Source organism: Aythya ferina (genome assembly GCF_964211825.1).
Source record: "Aythya ferina genome assembly, chromosome: 11".
NCBI lineage: Eukaryota > Metazoa > Chordata > Aves > Anseriformes > Anatidae > Aythya > Aythya ferina.
In genome coordinates, this window is record NC_140307.1 from 5,838,503 (window position 1) to 5,859,972 (window position 21,470).

Sequence of the window (21,470 nt, forward strand, 5' to 3'; positions counted from 1 at the left end):
GTTCAGCTGTGACTGCATGTGGCCAGCTTGAGGGTCAGGCAGACACTGGGCCAGGTTGTTTCTTCCCTGGGTTGTGTTAAACTTGTTGCCTGAAAATGTTTAAATCTACTCTGGAATAGAGCAACATAATTTTATTTCTTTCCCCAAGGCAGTTGATATTCTAAGGACCCCTACACCTTTAGCTGCCAAGTTCTTTGATCAGCCAACTGACAGCCACTTTAAGACAAGGCTCTGTAAATACATGAAGAATATTGCACTATTGCTAGCAAAGGTTCCCATGTCCCCAGTTCCATCCTAACTTTACCAAGGCTATCAGTAGCTCTGCTCTGCGACAGCATGAATGACACGTTGATACAGCTGTGTCATCTTGCTCAGTTTTATCTGTCCCCACCAATTACCAGCCTCTTTACTTCTTCAGCCCAAATTATCCCTGCTGTAGGGCTGTCCATAGCAGTGCCAGGCACAGCCCTTTATTACTATTGGTACCATTGGGATGAGCATGGATTTACCTATTCTTGCAAAGAAAAATGTGCAGGGATACATCTAATTATGCCTTGCTAAGTACGAAATGTCCTTCTATTTAGCAGATGCTTGGGCCCTACTTTGACCTAACACTGAGTGTTTCAAGTAAACTGCCAGCAGCCCCGTCAAACTGTTGTGGGTAATTTGGAGTATGAAATGTGTTAAATTATTCAAAAAGCTGAATAAGCATAAACAGGCAGTACAACAGGAGAGATATGCATACCCAGCGATGCTGGTGTGACATTTAATACATCATATTAGCACTCCTGTTAGTACAAAGAGCTGGATGCCTAGCACAGCAGCCTGCAAATTCACAGGCAGAACACAATGTAACTGCATTTTGCCCCCTATAGCCCTCCTCCAACTGTTTCCCTTTGCAAAGCTAGATACAGCTCGCCTATAACCAAAGGTGAAAGTAGGGAAGCAAAATTTGATTCCTCCCTCAAACAGAAAGTGCAGCAGGTCAGGCTCACCCACCTTTGCTTCACACTGGCATCAATCACTGCACTGATAGCAACTGTCTGATTTAGGGCAAGGGTGTAAATCGAATCAGGATCAGGCTTAAAACTGTATGATAGTGGGAAGCGGACCCCTAGACAGACAAACTCTGCTCAGTAATAGAGCTAACGTGGCAAAGAACACATGCAGGCTCATAACACATGTCTAGCTCAGAAATACATACAAATCCCCGTGTCCTAGTAAAAGCTGACACTAATTCAAGACAAAACCCTACATTTTATCTACTGTGGAAACAGTCCATTATTTCTTATCCTTCAAAACAAAAAGCATTTTCAGGTTACGGAGTATTTCTGAGATCTCGAGGGATTACACTGCAGGGGATGAATGAGATGCTTCTGTAGTCAGGGTTTCGTGATGGTGAGCACCAAGGGGAAGTGATACTCTCTACTTTGAAAGCTTTTCCCCATTCTCAGGGAGAGGAGGAAAAAAAAAAAAAAATACAGCACTGTGAGGTTTGGGCCTGGAAACCCAATCTTCATTGCTTGGTTTGTCGATGAAAATAGAAATAAAACCTTAGAAAAAAAAAAAAAAATCCATAGAGCCAGCTCATAACAAATAAATGGAATGATCTCTCCTGAGAGCAAATGGAAGCCCTAGTGATGGAGTTAAAGCAGCCTGGACAAAGCACTCATGGATGTGAAAATACTGTCAGCAATATGCCTGGATCAGCAAGAGATGGACTAGCTGACCTAAAAGGCCTTTCCATGCCATTTTATTTTTCCCCTCCTATTTTTTTCTTTTTTTTTTTTTTTTCCTTCCTTCCTCTCTACAGTAAGGGGGGTATGATTACTTTGTACATGTGGGAAGTCTGTGTGTAAATGGTTCTGAAGTTAGTTCCCTGGCTGCTATCCACCCTTATCATAGTCACCATTTTCTTTTGTCACCATTTTCTTTTTTTTTTTTCATCTGTTTTGGTTTAGTTAAAGTGTTCTTCTTCTAACAATTTTATAAGGCTGGAAGAGACATCAGTACATTTTGCCCACTCCTTTGAAACAAATATATTGCAGTGTGTTTCTTGGCTCTCCTTTTGCTTGGTTCTGAACTCCAAATAGTGATAGCCTTGGATTGCTGAGTCTATCTCCATGACAAATGTTTACTAGCTTTGTTATCACACGTGCTTTGTGAGAATATGAGGACTGAAAACTACAGAGCTCAGTGTTTAAATAGTGAATGGAAACTTGTCAGATAGACACTTGAATTAAAAAAAAAAAAAAAAAAAAAAAAAAAAAAAAGCATTTAAATTTGCAATCAGCCAAATTTTGTTCCTTCTGGAGAGAACTATAGAAAAAAAAATAAATACTATCTTGTCAAAAACATAACCTCTGCCTATAAACACAATGGAGAAAGGCAAACATTTTGAGGGGAAAATCTAGATTCAAATTTTAATCTTTAAACAAATTTTATTTCGCAAATATTTTAAGACATGTATTTTCCCATGGAAATAGCCAGCTTGTATCAATTATTTAGGAGGGTTTGTAGGAAGCCAGCTTAAATTCATAACAAGGGTATCAGTTCAAAAAATGTGAATCTAAACATCAAGTCCAGTTAGTCAGGGAACTAAAACAAACCACAAGACCTCTCAATCCAAATTAAACCAGATAAACAGCATCCAAAACCACCTACAGAAATTATGTGGTAATTATTTGAAATTATGAATTTATACAAACAATTGTTTGCCTTCTCATAAATATCTCAAAACCATAAAGGGAAAATAAACCCTTGATTCTCCATTTCTCCTGCTGCTTACAGCAGTCTTTCTGATTTAAGAAGGGTCACTTCTCTGAGCCAGCTTGAGCAGCTAAGCTCATACCCAAACTAGTAATGGAAAATCATTTTGTGAGCCCAGACTAGAGATGGTGAAAGACAAATTCTTCTCCAAATAAATGTAGCACAGAAAACTAGTGAACAGCATCAACTATTTCCCTCTGTGGAGTAGCTCATAAGGTGTTCTACTTATTGATATAGATGCAGTCCTTCTATAGGCAAAGAAGCCAAGGGAAAGCAGCGGAGGCAGTGAGACCACTGAGGACAAGCTGACATAACTTGGAAGCCAAAGTAAACTCAAGGGTTCATCCACTTCCCAGCACCTCAGCAATAAAAATAAATCCCATTAACTTCCATTGCAATTGAATTCTCGCTCAGCTCTGCCACAGTAGCCAACTCCTATTAGAGAAAGGGCACATCAAGTGTTCTCTTGATCTCTGCTCCAGACTTTAGATGGCACCAGATGACATGCTCAGGCAGCAAGAGACCCAATAGGTTTGTGAGATCCAGGATTTCACTTCAAAAAATTGGAGAATCTAGCTGGTTCTACACAGCAGCTGAGTCCCTATTCCTTGCTGAATTTATATGCAGCAAATATATTGTATAAAATATGGTGGATTTATTAAAGAAAATGCAGATTATTTACTTTTAAACATTTTCAACTACCAGCTAAATCAGATCAACTCATGAAAGTTAAAAATGACAAACTTGCCAAATTTATTTAATAGAGAAAAAGAACCTCAATAATCACTGCTATGATTTAATGTGGAAGAATTGGCAGGGTGAGGGGGAGATTGTTTCAAAGTGCCTCCATCCCTTCAAGGAATGTGACTGCTCTATTTTATTTTTTAACTGATGATCATTCTCACAAGCCCAGCTATTGTGTAAGTCACCTGGAACTGGTTTCAAATGTTTAACACTATATTGCAGAAGCCTTATTACATCTGGCCTCTCTGTAGCTCTTAGTTCTTCCTAATGGGTTCTACTTCAGGACATTGTTTTGTTTCATTTGAAGGGGGATGTATTTCTTGAAGAATTTGTTAATTTTTCCTGAAAAAAAAAAAAAAAAAACTATCCAATGCTAAGCCCCCACTATTTCTTTGCCACAGAAATAAAACTGTTTGAGACGTTCTTAACCATAGTACATGAAATTAGAGCAAAGAAAAAGTACCACAACTAAAAAACTGATTAACTCTCTCTTTTCTTCCTGCTTTACTGACATGGCAGATTTTGCAGTTAGTTTATCTGCATCAGAAAAGTTTTGCTCATGGCTTTCTTTAATTTATCAATAGCTGATCTCAGTAACGCCTGTACACACACTTCATCTTGACTACAGGATCCCAAGAAGAGCCAAAGCTCGACAAAAATTATGGAAAGCTTTTGCAACAGCCTTTATTAAGCAACTTTCAAAGAGGTCTAGTTTTGAACTTTTCCTGTATTTAATGAAGAGAAATCCAAAGTTGAATTGTCCTAAAGCACTTTCAGTTTTGCTTTCGACTTCTTACGCTCCTTTCTTGTTTCCCATCAGTGAGTGAATACAATAGCAGTAGGAAGCCAAAATACTCAATCATAGTGCCCTTTCAACGGAGTGTAATGATGTTGAAGGCTGCATGCACTATTAGGCAATGCAGGGTAAATAAACCTCTGCATTAATATAATAATCTAGATTTTACAGGTCATTTCTGGGAAAATAGTATGCACATCCCTGCAAGTTTTCCATAGGACCACACAGAATTATCATCATTTGGCAGAACTTTCTCATTTAAGTCCTAGAACTGTCATTGTGAAACAAATCCCACTTTTCTTGTTGACTGAGGTAGCACGGATCTACACTGAAAACTCTCCAGGGACTCTGAAAGGTTTTTGTGCATGTAACAGCACATCTATCTAATCTGCAATGGACTACTCACTTAAGAACACTAACTGATAGAGATAAGCACAGGTTTCCAGTTTCTTACCTGGAGGGCAGTGGTTAGGTGGTTTATAGGCAAGATGACCTCACGCTGCTGCCAACTTCATCCTCTTACTCTGGGTGCTCACATAAATGTCTGAAGTTGTACACATCATATTAGCAGTCACTTGAAATACTGGCCATGCTATCCATTTGCCTCTTTCACAGGAATGTGGTGGAAAACAACGGGAATGTATTCAGTGCTTTCAGCAAGCGCTAAGGAGAATAAGGAAAACAGGGTGAAGCACACACAGTAACTTCTTTAGGAGATTGTATTGCACAGGTCCAGTTTGCTCTTGAGAGAGCAAGAACAGAAAACCTGAGTCCACTGGAATCATTCAGAAAAAGACAAGAGTCCAGCTCAACTAAAGTATTTCCTAATCATTTCAAAGATATTTCATGTAGTCTGTTTAGACGATTTAAGAGTTTGCATCAAAGCAAATAAGCTACCACACCTGATGTGTGGACCCTCCAGATTCTTTACCCTTCCTTTGCCCATCAGTTCTGTCTGGCACAGTAGTACAGCTGTCTCAGATCACTTACCCACCCAATGGGAAGTTGCTAGACATGAATATGGAAAAAAAAACACTACCAGGATAATCAGGGTAAACTGGGACCCCTGAAATTACCAGCTGAGCTGAGCATATTCTGAAGGATCCCATGTTGCCACCAAGCATGGGGCACAGTGCTTTAATTTTCAGTGTCATTGTTCTTGGTAAGAACCTGGCCTGGGCCACACCAGGTTCAGGTGGCATTTGTGCATCATCAGTCCACAAGTGGGTGAACAGGAGGTGACACAGTCTCACAGCTGGGTACAAGGGAAAGATGCTGCATGTGAATTTTATGTTGATTCCAGAAATTTTGATCAATCCCTGCTCCATTAATAAAGGCAACTTTATCTACAATAAAACATACTGCAAAATCAGCTTAGTATACTCAGCCTTTGCTTTGCTGATCAAAAGAAATAAATAAAGCACTTGTGGTTAGTTTGAAAAAGTAACATCAGGAGGGTGAACATGGTACATGCCTGACATTTTTGCCATTACTACTCTATCACATGAAGACTATCCATACTTGTAAAAGAAGGTATTACAAACTATATATCCAAGTTTTCCATGATGCCAGCAATTGTTTTAAGCCTGTTTCTTGTGCCTTTTATCTCTCTTACAAATCTTGAAGGGAATAGGATTCATCAGTACACAAATGGCCTTTATTTCTGGCTGTTAAAAACCTGATGATGAGCAACATTTCCAAGGAAGAAAAAGAAGTCAATTTCCGAAGCATGTGCAGAGTTAATGTCTACAGTAATTGCGACTAAGTACGGTAGAGCAGAGATGTACTGCCAGCTGGAGCCAGGGATTAAAAAGGAAACATCTGTGCTGAGATTATAGGAACAGAGGAAGCTGTGGGAAGGAAGGAAGCGAGAATGCCCATGTAGGTCCACCTACCTCATTTGAACTTCTCCTTTTCCCCATGAATTTTTGTTTTCCTCTAGCAAAATTCTACATATTTACCATCCTGTGTGAAAAAAAAAAAAAAAAAAAAAAAAAAAAAGCCTGTCCTATTTCTCTGCTAATTGACCTTTGCCTTAGACTAACCTCATGACCACACATTAGCAAGATGAATCCTGAGCATTGAAATTTAGGTACACACTCACAACAGAGCAGGCTTTTAGGTAATTTGCTGAGCAAAGATGACTTCAAGTGTAATGACTTGAGGTGAAACTTTTGGCTTCAACCAACTTACACTGAGTCTAACTTTAGACATACAAGAAATTCCCTTAGTGGTACTATATGCAAACTTAAATTTACACATGTTGAATTATTTAGTTAGTCTAGGAGCAAAATAAACAAGATTGCAGACCAATAGCAATATACTGCCCATTTTATCAGAACCTGAAAACATTTTAGATATTGATAACAGGATATATTCTACATTCAGCAAAACGTGCTGAAGATATGTGACCTTCAGATCTTTTTTTCTCCCCCCCAAAAAAATCAGAATCTTGTCCTTTCTTTATGAGCCCTCTTACCAAAGTTCCTACTAAAATAATTGTGCAAGTCCACAGGAGATGCATTCTAATAAAATAATTAAAACTTTATTTTTTATTTTTATTATTTTTTTTATCCCTTCCAGTCTTCCCAAACTGAAGTTTCAGAAGTGCATGTTAGATTTGCAGAAACTGACTGTTGCGCAAGACAGTTCAAAAAGAAATTAAAGATCTCTTTGCATTTGTGTTATTTATATATTTTCTTTTTCCTTTTTCCCTTCTCCTCCCTACTCCACTTGGCTTTGCACTCCTGTTCCTCAGGAGCTTTGGTGAGGTGAAAAGGCAGGGATGAATGCATTGAACATGGGGAGTAGCAGGGAGGAGAGGAGGGGAAAAAAAGCAAGAAGGGAATTACTCTTTTCAAAAATAAATAAATCAATACAAAAAAGCACAGAAGTATTACTTAAAAAAAAAAAAAGAAAAAAATCCCAGAGCCGGCACACACACTCCATTTCTACTAATCGGATTGTGATGTGTTTGCCTTTAATATGTGCAGCCAGCCCCTATGCCCGGCCTTGTGCACATGTCATGTCCTTTTAACATCAGCAGCCACTGGCCTGATTCTCAGACCCTGATAACATGTTCCCAAGTAGTATCGTGTAACGGGGGAGGAGGGGGAGAAGGTGGGGAGAGGAGCCAAGACTGGCACAAGCTATCAGCGGCTTTGTTGAAATGCTACAGACAATTCTCTTCTAACTGCCAAACCTTTCACTTAATTTCAATTCTTTTTGTTGTTATTGTTGTTGATACATCAAACAGAGGCTACGCTGACCATAAAACAAAAGCATGGATTTGAGGTAGTTCTTTTCCTTAATCCTCTCTGCTCTTTGCTCACTTGTTCATCCTGCTTTCAGCAGATTTCCAATATCATCAGTTTCTCTGAGTGTGTGTAGTTTTCTGCTCCTTTTTGGAAAGGGAAGAGGTGACAGGCTCCAGAACATAAAAAGCTTTAATGGGTTTAGAACAGAGAATTTTGGAAAGTTGTGATGGTATAGATCAAATCCTAAAAAAATGGTAGCAAGGCAAGGAAGCTTGGAATCAGCAGAGGGGACATCTGCTTGCTCCATCCTGTCCCAGGCCAAGTTCCCATTTAATACAAGACTTTTGAACTAAGTCTTTCCACTTATTTATTTTAAGTAATTTTTAAAATAACTTTTTATTTATTTTTTTTTTTTTTTAAGAATAATTATTTTAATAGTAGTGGCAAGCTAGCTGACGTGGATGAAACCCAAAATATGTTCTACAGATCGTGCTCTTGTAGCATTCATTTGCTTTTTACAGACAAGAAGATACCCAAATACAGTCTATCTCTGAATTGTGACACAATCCTGATCATCCTCCAAGAAGCTCCACAAGGTTTGGGCTCCTTGGATACATGGTATGAAGTAACATGCCACAAAAAGAAATGAAACTTAAAAGAAGGGTGCAGTGGTCTTTAAAAAGTCTTCCTCTTCTCAAAAAAATTCCAACCTCACTCTTAAATTACACATGAACAATATTCACCTTATTTTTAAACACGTAGATGCCTCTACGCAGGTTAAATATCAAACTAAAACATATATTGACTTCCTGAGTGGTGTATGAGCATGAGTCAAACAAGACCTGGACACCACAGAACAGATTGCACACTTATTCTGGAGCCACCTCCAGCTGATCATTTTGCCTCTTTTTTTTTCCCCCTCTCCCATTTGATTTGTAGAAAGTGAGCAGAGAAGTTTGATTGGGCTACATCAGCCTGCAAATTACACTGGACTTTGAGGTCTCACTGGTTGAATCTCCAGGGCTTATCTGAACTAAGTGCACATTGGGTTTGCTCAATGGAACTTTCTAAATGTAGTTTCTTACGGTGTTCCTGGTGTGTCCATATCAGTGTGAATAAGAGAAACCTTCTGGTTCAGTGAAGATACAAGTTTCACTGCAAAGTTACTCTGTCAAAATCCACAATGTTTCTGCTTAAAAATGAATGACAGGACTTGCTGGACTTTGACAAGTCAGAACCAATAAACTCACCAATGGTGGCTTTTCTTGAAATCTGTGCTCCTGAATGACGCTCAGAGATCAGTTCTTGAATGTCCTGAAAAACAGTGAATAAAACCACAGTTCCATCCAGAAGAGACCGAAGAGGAGATCAGATTCATGAATCCAAGCTAGAGAAGAGAGCTTATGATTTTCCTAATTTCAGTGATAACAAGCACCAATGCCTATTCCTTTCTCTTGTAGAAACCTTCATGGCACTTTTCTCTAATTCACAGGAGGAGGCACTTATGGAGGTAGCCTACATCTTTTGTTTTGGGTCCCCAAGGAGCCCGGATGACCAGTTAGGTGTCAGGCAGGCACCTACCTTTACCGTTTCTCATTGTGCTCCTGGTTAAAGACAATTTTAAAGACAAAGCAGCAGCTTTAAAGGTGCAAGAGGAAATATTTGACGGCTGGTCCTGCATTTTTGGGGCTGGTGTTGTAGCCTGCATAGCTTTTGTCATTTCATACACCTGAGACAACAGTTTTTAAACTGCTCTGACCATCTCGCAGGCAAAACAAGGTAATCCAATGCATACAACTAACTAGATAAGAGACACCACAGAGAATAGAAGTGCACCAGCATGAACTATTTCACAGACAACCCACAAATGTAAATTTATAAATATCCTTGGGAGTGGAGAAATCGACTAACACATGGGAGCTGAGCACTCAACTTGCTTTCCTCGGGAAAAGTACTAATAGCAATAAAAATATCAAACCACTGAGAACTACTGAAGAAGAAAAAAGAAAAAAAGAAAAAAAAAAGAAAAAAAAAAAAAGAAAAAAAGAAAATCCTTAAAAGAGTAAGGACCCCTTGACTGATGCAACTTGAACCATCAATTAGGTCCACCCTTGACCCACGTGTGATTGGCAGATGTGCACATCCTGAATTCCTAAACCTCTTTTGCAGCCTACTTGTGTGGTGCTCACTGATACCCACAGGTTCTGCTGCTGTGAATTCGCATGGCATTGCCACCAGCCACCAATGCTCCCCAAATCTGTGAGCTGAGTCTCTGCAGCACCACATACCAGGCATAAGAACAGCTACCAGTGTGCTCCTGCCAGCAAAGCCCTGCAATTCCCTTGGCAAGGGAATAGTTTCCCTTTTATCTCTCATTAAAGGGGATCAGGTGTTTGCCCATGAGAAATGCACTCTGAGCTACAAGATTTTGTTTTTTTCTGCTGAAATATGCCCATAAACTAGATATGTGTCTGTTTAAATAAGCATAAAATTATGAGTATCCTGCAGCAAAATGAGACAGCAGCATTCAGGGTAGTGCAGATGAAAAAGCCCATTCTTCTCTCCTTCCCTGACTTTGCTGGTGAACTTTGGGCCTATTGAGACTTTTCAAGGATACACAAGAAGGGGCTCTACAGCTGCCAAAGACTTTTTAGAATAACCTTTTAGATGCATTTAGTCAGAAAGCAGCTGTGTAAGTGATGTGATTTGTATTTACATGCACACATAATGTCCCTAGCTACTGTGTGAAGGCAGAGCATTTCTCCCCAGGTCTGAGAATACGTCCTGCACTTTTCCAGACAACAGAAAGGACTTTGCTATTCTCTGAGACGAGGCTGAAGAGCATCATTATTGCACTGGCTGCAGGATCCTCCTGTTCTCCAGCCTTCTCATTTCAAAGCCTTTCATTTCCCGAGACAGCTGCAAGGTGTCCCTTCAAGGATTTTGCTTTTTTGATTTATGCTTTTATACGCTCGAATCTCAATTGAGATATCCCAGCCTCATTCCATTTCTGACCTTACACCATCAAACCGGACTGACCCTCCATCTCTCAGGCCTGGGCTGGCTTCCAGCCCAGGTTAGAGAAGAGCAGGGGCAGAGCTGTAATGCAACCCATCAGCCGGGTCCTGAGGAGGTGCTTCGCATAAAGCCACCGCAGAGCCCAACTGCTTGCTGCTGGCCACACGAGCTCTCCATCCTCCAAACTTCCGACATTTTGACACACTGCTTGCTTTGCATTCTTTTTGTTCTGAGAAAATCCTGTCCAGACCAAGCCAAACGCCCCAACGGATGGCATGGAAGTGGATGACATGGGATTGAGATCTGCAAACAATACTGAAAATTGCCTTTTAAAATAATAATAATTATTATTTCGGCTATAAGCAAGCTTTTTGGCAACAAATTAGAGTTCCTGAGGGCCAGGCACCTGCTTCTGGTCATTGTTCTGCCTCTACCACACCTGTAAGCACGTGAGCACGCAGTGAGGATATCCAGGTATTTGATCCCCTTCAAATGCAGCCAAGAACACCCAGACAGCAGTGAGACAACGCCCAGAGATTGCCACTTTTGTGCTGATGATTCTGCAAGTGAAACACACCCCAGTGGGATAAATAAATAAATAAACTCTCATTACAGCATCACTTCCTTTTCTTTTCTTTGTTCAAAAAAAAAAAAAAAAAAAAAAAAAAAAAGACCTTTACTGGAATAGCTTCACTGTCACACACTGATTAAAAAAAAAAAAAAAAAAAAAAAAAAAAGACAAGAAAAGAAAAGAAAAAAACTTCCTAACAAAAATCCTTTCACTGTCAGAGAACCCCTGTTCTGCTCTACATATGATGCTTCCATCAAACAGATACCTTTAAAAAATCAGCTGAAAGGAAAAGCAACTCTCATTCAGGAGAAACTGAGGCAATTTGAGACCATACACGCTGCATTAGCTTCCAGCTTTGAAGCCAGTTAAATACACCTCTAAACAGTCCTTAGTACTTGCTTAAATAATAAAGGAGAGAGGGGGGAAAAAAAAAGGTTTTGAAGCTGGAGGTCTATAAAATCTCTATTCCTGTCCTATTCAAGAGCCACCCTTAGCTGCTGATGATGAGAGCAAAATTGGGAGCAAATAATACTACCATCCTCCTTCTTCAGTAATGCCTTTAAAACATATAAGTGCCAGTTGAATTAGCCTATTTATAAGACTTCTTTTTTCCCCTGACTGTAAACTCCTAATGACTCTCCGTTACACAATGCAATTCAATATGACTCAAGCTTCCAGGGGTCTTGATCCCCTCTAGATAGTGTACCACAAAAGTGATTTATAAACTACAGTCTGAGAAAGTCAGAGACTGAAGTGATTTGAGAAAATAGTTCAGGCTTGTAAGTGAATACAAGTGCCATGAATTCCAATGACAGAATACACCCCCAACCCCCAAATCTTTTCCTATATTCTCATTTCATACAGCAGAGGGAAAGGTGGTGTTGAAGGAAAGGGGTGGGGGGCAGAATAAGAAAGCCCAAAGGGAATAAGAAAAATAAGAGCTGTATGGCAAGAGCTAAGTCATACACCAAAGTAAGCCTTTTTGGGTATGAAAAAGTGTAACAGGAGCCTTTGCATGGCAGATCATATCGATCTTATCTGTGAAGCTGAGCGGTTTTGAATGGGGCACTCTGTGGCTGAAGAAGTGTTAGAGAGGAGGTGGCAGGGAAGGAGGTAATAAAAGCAGAGACCACTGATAAGCTGAACTCAGATATCAGGCATATCACTAGAGAAGAAACAAATTTGTCATTCCTCCCCAATAAAAAAATGAGCAGTAAATCTATATATGTGTGTGTGTATATATATATATATATATATTATTTTTTTTTGAGAAGGACCCTATGTCTCAAAAAGTTATTTTGGATGGAAATAATCCCAAAGGACAGTTTCTTCTTGCAAGACAGATTTTCCCATCCAAATTTCAGCATGGGTTTGTTATTTTGGAACCTGTTCCCTTCCCCCTCTCCCCTTATCGCCTCTCCCTGTCTTTCACACTGAGGCGCTTGGTCTAAAGACAGCCAGGGAGCTAAATATATATTAATTAGAACTCTTGAGGCTGCCATCAATGAGATACAATTATCCCAAACTGTTGCTATTACAGGCTCTGATAGCTTCATTTAAATTCCTGAATAAAACATGAAATATCTTTAATGAGAAATGAATATAGTTGTCAGGAGGGAGTAGTTGTGATATTGTTACTAGTTGAGATATAGAAGATGAAGACATAATATGAATACCTTCGATTTTATACAAAAATGACGGCTGTTAGGAAAAGACAGATCCCCCTTCAGAGATTTCATTTAGGCTGCATATCAAGAAAACATATAAAACAGCAAGATCTCTCTTGCAAGGAAACTCTGCTGTCCCAGAGGCAGCTGGCAGTCCTTCCTCTGTGCAAAGTGTAGCTGGTACAAGGTGTAGTGGCAGCAAAAAGAAATGCTCTACCATCAAAGTGAGATTAAACAAAGCATGCCATGCTCAGCAAAACACTCCTGTTGTTACCCAGTGGATAGGCAGGGTGCTCAGCATGGAAAACTCTCTCCCACACTCTCTCATGCACTCCCTTCTTTGTCTTTTTTCTCCCTCTTTCTTTTTTTTTTTTTTTTTTCCTTTCTCATTTTTATTATTTTTAAGACAAATGCCAGTGAGGGAGCAGAGACGTGGTTCTCTCTCCCTTTCAAGGCGACTGAAAGACACAAGGCCAGGCCAGTGAAGAGCAGTTCTTTAAATCACGCTGTCAGGCAGATGGGAGCTGCAGCACCTCCTAATTCCTCTGCAGTTGCTTGATGGACTGCACCACTCGCACTAAAAATTTACCCTTGAGCTGCAGCAGAGGTCTCCTCACCTGCTGTTTGACTGAATTTACTATGACTCCCCCCTTTCCGTGCAGTTCATTTATTTGTCCCTCCTTTGGTTAAAGTGAGCTCTTGGATTTTCCATCCAGAAGTGTTTCCAAAATAGCTCACAAACAAGGGGCAGCTGTGAGTCCCTGATGGAGCCCCAGGTCCCTGCTCCCATCAGACCGGGCATGCCAAAGCTCTCAGCTCTGGCACCGCCGCTGGAAAGCAGCTCTTTCCAGGGTGGAGCACAGCAGCTATGTAACAGTATGTACCATCACTTGCACTTGAGTTTAGGTCGCAAAGTGGAGATGATTATCATACTAATTGAAAGGGCATGGGAAATATTAAGGAGGCAGAACATAATTATCCAAACTGGAAATTGCCAGGTCATTCCCATTCTTGGAGGATCCTCTAGTGACCACAGAGTATGGTCAGGACCTCAATTTAAAGTCTCAGTACAAGTGGAAGTTTGCATCAAGCATTTTTACATTAAATCAATTAATATGTATGTCCCGAATATTAGTTTTGAGATACTTGGAGTGTAGCAGCTCAGTTTCTTCTACAAGCATTGGCTTGCATTTATTCTCTAGACGCAGAGATAGAAAATTATCTCAGGGATACAATTCAATTTCTCTTAATCAACACCTCTTTGCTTCATCGAGTAAAGCATGTTTAATCCATTTAGAGTTAGTTGTCAAGGAATACACACTCTAATTAATATTTTCCTGAAGATGTTTATACATGACAGTATAATAAATTAAACAAAGAAATAACAAGAGTGAAGAGTTTAAGCATCCCTGCCAGACTGGACCAGAAGAGATACCTCTGTGGATTCAGTTTCTGTTCCACCTGACCATCCAGCAGGATTGTCAGCTTCAAGACGGAACTTATGAGAGGTAAAGGAAATACATACACCTAAACTGTCTCCTATTCTTGGCAGCTCATGGTAAGGACACTACAGTCAGAGCAATGAATTGCCACGTCTCAAAAGTTGCCCTTCAGAGAAGAAGTGAATCAAAACTTACTGGCTGGTGTCTAAGATGCAAAAAAAAAATGTTGCCTAATGCACCTGAAAGCTTATTCTGTCAAAGAGCCTTTGCTCACAAGCTGAAATACATGTATTATCCCCCCAGGATGTGAAAACAGTCACAACTCTCCAAAACCAGTCACAAAAGACCTCAGAAGATGTAGAGATGTGCAGTCACTGGGCCAAGAGAACAATACAACCTCAGCCACAGTGGAACCAGGAGTACAGAAGAATTACTCTTCAAGCAATACCTGAACATCAGCCTAAATATTTATGCCACAATCACATGCCTCGGATTTATATGAATAATAACACTTCCTGGGATCAAAAGCCAGCTTTAAGGTGAAATATCGCAGCTCAAAAGCAAAGAGGTTTTATTAACAAGCAAGTCCTTTTCTTTTAAAGCAATTTTGGGATTCCCTTGAGGTACTCAAAATTGCTGAAGCAAACACTCGCCCCTCACTGCATAAGTCATCTTTGAGGAACAGAATTAAAGACCTCAGAGCCTGACACTGGAAACATCAAGTGCAATTTACTGCCTTTGAATCAGTGTAACCAGAGCAATATCCAATTATACTCATTTTATTTATGTAGTTTATTCCCCACATCCCCCCCAAATTAATTTTATTTTCCTAAAAAAAATATACCGGATTAATAGCTCTAGAAACCAAATCCATCCATCATCAAAAAATATACCACACAAATAGTGACTCCGCAGATTTCTCTCTCTACCACTTGTTTTAATGCGGGACTCAAAGATAGCATGTCAGGAGAGTGATGAGATTCCCCAGAGCCCCCATGCAATATTTTTACCCTTTTCAGAGATGGCGTCTTTGGTGTCAGCTGGCCATGACCAGCAGTGGCAGGGATGCTCTGATGGGAGCAGGCATTTTTCCATGGGCAGTTGACAGAAGTGACTTTTTGACTGGCCCCTTCCAGCTGCTCGAATCGGAAACTGCATTTAAAGGGCAGAAAAGGGAAGAAAAAAAATACAATATTACCCAAAAGATGGATGTTTACTTCAAAATCATGAGTTTTCAGCTTTCACTAGGCTTGACCCAAACTCTTCCTTTTTCCCCTTGTGTCAACTCTTTTCCCAAGGAGGATGCCTCACAGCACTGTTGTGTTCAGACCCTGCTGGGTTTGGGGTATATTCTTGCTGTACCCTGGCAAGGCAGGAAAGTTTTGGGGAGATAGCTGCAACCACAGGCATGAAAAACTGACCCAGCTTCTTTCACTCCCCATGCAACTTTTCCCAAATTCATCCCTAACTCCTGATATGCTGGAATGAGAGGGATTTGGGCAGAGTAACCAACTTGTGCTCAGATAAAACTCTCACATTTTCCTCATCTCAACCAGATGCTGAATTTATTCTCTTTTACACTGCTTTCTTCATTATTTTTTTTTTTTTTTAGAAGGCCCTTCTGACTGAATATACTTGTTTGTTCCTATGTCCTGGGAAACCGAACAAAACACTTTGAATTACTTATTGTTATGGCTTGGGGACAAGATTGCATCTCTAGGTTTATAAATCAGCCACTACATTTGCACCACTAAATAAAAATGATTTTAATAATCAGTGTTGTATTTGCTTCTTTCAGCAGGGTGCCTTGTCATTACTTTAACAATAATAATACCTGCTTTTCATTTGCTAAATGTTATTATGATTATTATTCAGAAGCTTTACTATAATTAACTAACTGAGCCTCACAACACCCCTGTGAATCAGGTAAAGAATTACAACTCCCCTATTTTTCACCTGGAAACACAGTGATGGGAAAGCTAAGTATCATAACACATAGGGGGCTTGGATTAAACCCAAGTGCTTCAAGCTTCAAAATCCTATGAAGAAGCCCCACCTTGAGCTGTCTGCCTCCAACTCAGCACCTAGTGCTGCTGTCAGTTCAAATGCATTGAGATGACATTTTAGAAATTCAAAAATAATAATAGTAATACAAAGAAAGAAAAAAAAAAGAAGAAAAAGAAGAGAGAAAGAGAGAGAGAGAAATTAGAAGAGAATGAAGAAAAGAGACACAGAAATACTTAATGCCAAGATGCCTTGCTCTCTGCAGTTTAACAACCTCTTTTGGCAGCTCCAACTCCCGACTGGTGTCGGTGCCTGAATCCTGAGCACTCACGTTCAGTGCCTGCATCGTGCACATCTGTATCTATACAGGCGACAGCTTCTGTCTATAATAGCCACCTGTGAGACCAGGGGAGAGGCATTAAAAATTAAAGAACTGCAGAGTAGATTGGAAGCCAATCTTGGGTTTATAGACAGGGAAGTGTTTGACAGGTGGTCTCAGCGAAAGAAGTGGCCTTAGAGACACATTTCTCTTGATTTTATTTTTTAATTAACTTTTATTCTCAATATTACCATGTACTTCCCCCCCCCCCCCCCCCCCCTTTTACTTTGTTCCTCACTTCCAACCTGGAACTCTGTTTAGCACACCGCTCTCACCACAGTGCTGTTATAGGTACATTTGGTATTACAGTCCAGCAGGTAGACTTCCTTCCATCTCTACCCTGATGCCAACCATCAACCCAACAAGTTTTTTCACAGAGCTTAACATAAACCACAGTCACAGTGTAGAGCTCATCATCGCTTCAGGTGGGTTATCATACACCCTAGGGAAGCATCCAGCAAAGCCTATATTCATGGGGGCCACTCGGTGGCGAGTAGCAGCCCAGGCCCTGGGTCAAGCATATCCTGCTAAGCTCTTCCTCATGTGCCATTCAGGCCCCTTCTGTCTGGGTTTCTTGTACCGGTTTTACACCCCTCTCCTCACATAAAAACAGATGGCCTTGGAGGGATGAGGAGGGTCATCTCCATCACTGTCTAAAGCCTAAGCTTCACCTCCTGCCATAAAAACGCTTCCTCACCTTCCCCTCCTGCTCACCCCTTGCATTCCCACTTTCAAGTTAATTGGAATAACACATCTGCAGCCAAACAACAGAAACCACTGCATCCCCTCCAGGCTCCCCTGCCCTCTTCCCACCCCCCGGCTCTGCTTCATTGACTCCTCCAAACCCACCGCGCTTGGACGGGAGCACTTAACCTTCTGCAGAATATCTTTATGCTCCATTTTCCTTTCCATTAGGAAGGAGATGAAAGCAAGAAGGGGATGCTTTTGTACAGCTGCTGCCAGCAGATGTGCTCTCCCAAGTTTATGTGTGTTTTAAGCATAGACTTGAACACTTCTGTGTGTGAGGGGTTTTGGTGCAGGAGGGACATATGGATGAAGCTTAAGTGATGCTGTGTTTAAGCATGATGCAATGGTTTATATCCAAATTGGAGCGATTCATTCTTGAGCTACCCTCCAGCTTCCACATGAAGACTGTGCTAACCAAACCTGCTGCACCTGTAATATTTTGAGTGCCATTTTCCAATTTCTTTATAGGCATAACAGTCAAAATTCAGCCTGAGTCTACCAGGTCTTCTTCACATGAGGAAAAGATCCATGATTGACTTAAGCTTTTTCATGGTACTCATTGCTTTTCTCACAGTTTGAAATTTATTTCTGTATTTTCCTAAGAAAAATCCCTTTGCAGTAAGGGTGGGGAAAATATATATATATTTATTAAATCCACTTTCTAAATGCATAATAATGAATGCATAAATAATAATAATGAGTAAAAAAAAAAAAAAAAACTAGAAGTATCTATGTGAAGAGCAGAAGTTCATGCCCAGGTGACTGATGAGTACCAGGAATTTGTCTGTCTGTGTATATTCCTTCAAGACCAGACTGTGTCCCAGTGACAGTCATTGCCAAAGCAAATCTTGTGAATCTCCAAGTGCACAAAAAATGACTCTAATAAAAGCTTTCTGCATTGTGACCTCCCAGGAGGCTTTTCACCCACCACAGAGACATAGACACATCTGGGGTAGACAGCAGCTAAGCATAATAGAGAGGGAAATGAAGACTTTTCTGCAGCTGAGCAGCCGGATGTATTTTAGGTAGAAAGATCCTGTTTGGAAGCCATTCAGTCTCGTGATTACTCTTGCTTATATGCTGTGCTTTAAAGTGTGCCTGGTCATGACCTCTGTTTTCCATCTCAGGTCAGAGGAAGGAAAGTGGTGTTGGGACGGGACGGGACAAGCAGGGAGGATGGTGTTGGGGTTCCCAGGGTGCCCCCAGCTCAGCACCTGGCTCTGTGCTGACTTCTTGCACGACTCAAGGCAAGTCACTTAATCTCATTTTCCCATCACAAATACTGAAGGGGCAGGGAGGTGCTCAAGCCACATCAGTGCACGGCAAGGAGGAGTGCACCAGGACAGGAGTGGCAGGACATACCACCAGTTCTTAGCATAGAGAGAAAAGAGAGCTCCAGTCCCAAAAACTGAACCCCAAGCAGCTCAGGGTGATGTTAATGGAGCTGTAGCATATCAAGGCAATCACTCGTCCTTCCTTAGTGCCATCAGGACCACATCAAAGCTGCCTGCATCTTTCTCCCTCTCCCTTCCTTTATTGCACCAGGGGCTCAGAGATGCTGGCTCTGGCTCACCAGTCTCATTATATTAGCTTGATAAACCACCCATTTACCTATAATTCAACAGACTGTAAAAACCCTTGCGGCTATTGCATAATAACAAAAATAAATAATAATACGCCTTAACAAGCATCAGTCGAAATAGCCAGGATCTGATGGACCCGGCGATAAACAGCAGATTTGCTTTCCCGGGAACGCAGACAAACTAATCAGATTTAGTTGGCAGCTACAAAAACACGGCCAATAGGAGGCTAAGTGCCGGCTCGCACAATCCCCCAGCCCTGCTCATGCAGGGAGGGGGACACAAAGAGAAGAAAGGGCATCCAAACGAGATGGTGTGTACGCATCCCTGTGCTGGATGCATTGCCCTGGCAGGCTGACAGCAGGCTGGCAGCTTTCCATCCCTTGGAAGGGGGCTCCTGGTCTGCGCAGCCCAGACAGCAGTTTAACCCGAGGGTCAGAGGGCAGTCAGGCGTTATCTACCGGCTGGGCGCATTTCCTCTGCATCTGCGACTCCGATATTCCCGAAAAGACACTGACAGGAGGGCGAGAGCTAATGGGAGCTCCTCTGGTATTTAGAAATGTAAAGGCCCGCATTCATTTTTAATGACATTGGGAACTCACTTTAAAAAAATAAAATAAAATAACAGCAACAAAAACAAAAGCAGTCAACAGCAATTTACATAGTGTGAGAGAAAGGAAAACACTTTTAGCCTTCCCTACCTGATTTCTGGGGACTCGCAGCTAGCTGCTGGACAAGGAGAGGATTGTTGTGTGCTTTAACTACAATGCAGTATTCAGTATAACATTCTGACAATGGGCTGGCTTGTACAGTCATGCTTCGGATATACCATATTACATTTTTATTGTACAGGACTAAAATAATTCCTACCTTCAGGTAAAAGCCATCATTAACTCCTTCCCTATTGCTCAGCACAGATGGTGTTTGACAGACCCTTACCAGCTTGCATGAGACATAGGGCTGGCTTTTGAGCTAAGTGCTTATTTGGTGCATCCCTGAGATGCTTTAAAGCCACTTCTGGTTTCCAGCTGTCTTGGAGGTGCCAATGCCGACCAAACTGGAGCATCTCTAAATCCGACTGCATTGACGTTGTCTGCAAAACCAACGGGGGCTTCTGCAACACCCCATGGTCAGGCAGGCAGATGGGGGCCCTGATTACCTCCCATCTGCCAGAAACCAAGGAAGAAAGAGCATAAATGCCACTATGGGGCTCATTCGCTACAAGCAACTCTCTGCTGGTGGGTGAAGCCCCCAGGTGATCATCCTCCTCACCTGCATAGCTGCTCTACATCAAAAAGGGCTACTGAGATGCAATCATTGTTGCAAAACACAGGGCCAAGGTCTGCCATAAGGCAAAAGTAAAGCCAGGTGCAATTACCCTTGTACAGTTGAGCTTCTTTTATTGATTATGCTACAGCATTAATTCTGGGGTAATGCAGCCATGGATGGAGCCAGAAAGACTGTCTCCAGCATAGGGCACTCCAACGTTTTTAGGTACTCTGCATTTTATTTTATTTTTTCTTTTGCTACATTTTGTTTATAATGATGAAATCTAACCATTCAGAATCCAAACACTAACTGGTTGGGCACTATTAACAGGCCAAACGGGTTTTCACATGTGCTAAGCTAATACAGACCTCACGAAAAAATAGTAACTAGAGGACACCTCCTAATGACTTTTTGCCAGTTCTTATGAGTCACGTTGGTATTTACTGATTCCTTCCTACCCATATCACAAAACCATCCCTATGATTAACATCTTCACTAGCATCCTCTGTGGAAGGGTTGCCAATACCAACAAAACCTCTGCATTTTAAAGGTGACAGAGATTGATGAAGTCATTTTCCCATGCCCCATGTCATTTCCCTCCCCAGCTACAAGGCAGGTCCTTAGGAGAATATCCTTGTGGGTTTTTGTCTAGACTACCCTCTAATTGACTTGAACGACAGGACTTCCGACATTTCTCCGGGGAGATCATCCCATAGCCTGACAGACCTTGCTGCCAGGAAACATTTCCTGATGTTCCCCCTACAGTGTCCTTGCCCACTGTCATCCCAAAGCTACACTCAGATAATGTCTTCTACCAAGAGAGATGTATATCCCAGGCTTCCCACCGATGACTTTGCACAGAGACAATGCTTTCACCAGTCCTGTTAACTTCCAACTGACAAGTGGTCAACTTTTCTTCTTTCAAAACCCTAGATGAATATAATTATTTTAATTTAACTTCCCTGCCTGCACATTAACTCGATTAGTTTACGGAGCTTACTAGTAAACTTACAGCTTATGGGAAACCATTAAAACCAATGAGTCATGTATTTTTTAATTTATTAAAAGGACAAAAAATACTTATGTTTTATCTTTAATAAAATCAAAATTCAGCATCTAGAAAAATGGCTTTGCCAAATTATTTTTTTTTTCCAAAAGAAATAATTTTACAATCATTTACTGTTAGGGTAATCTCATAGTGAACAACAAGTTAATAAGGTAGTAATA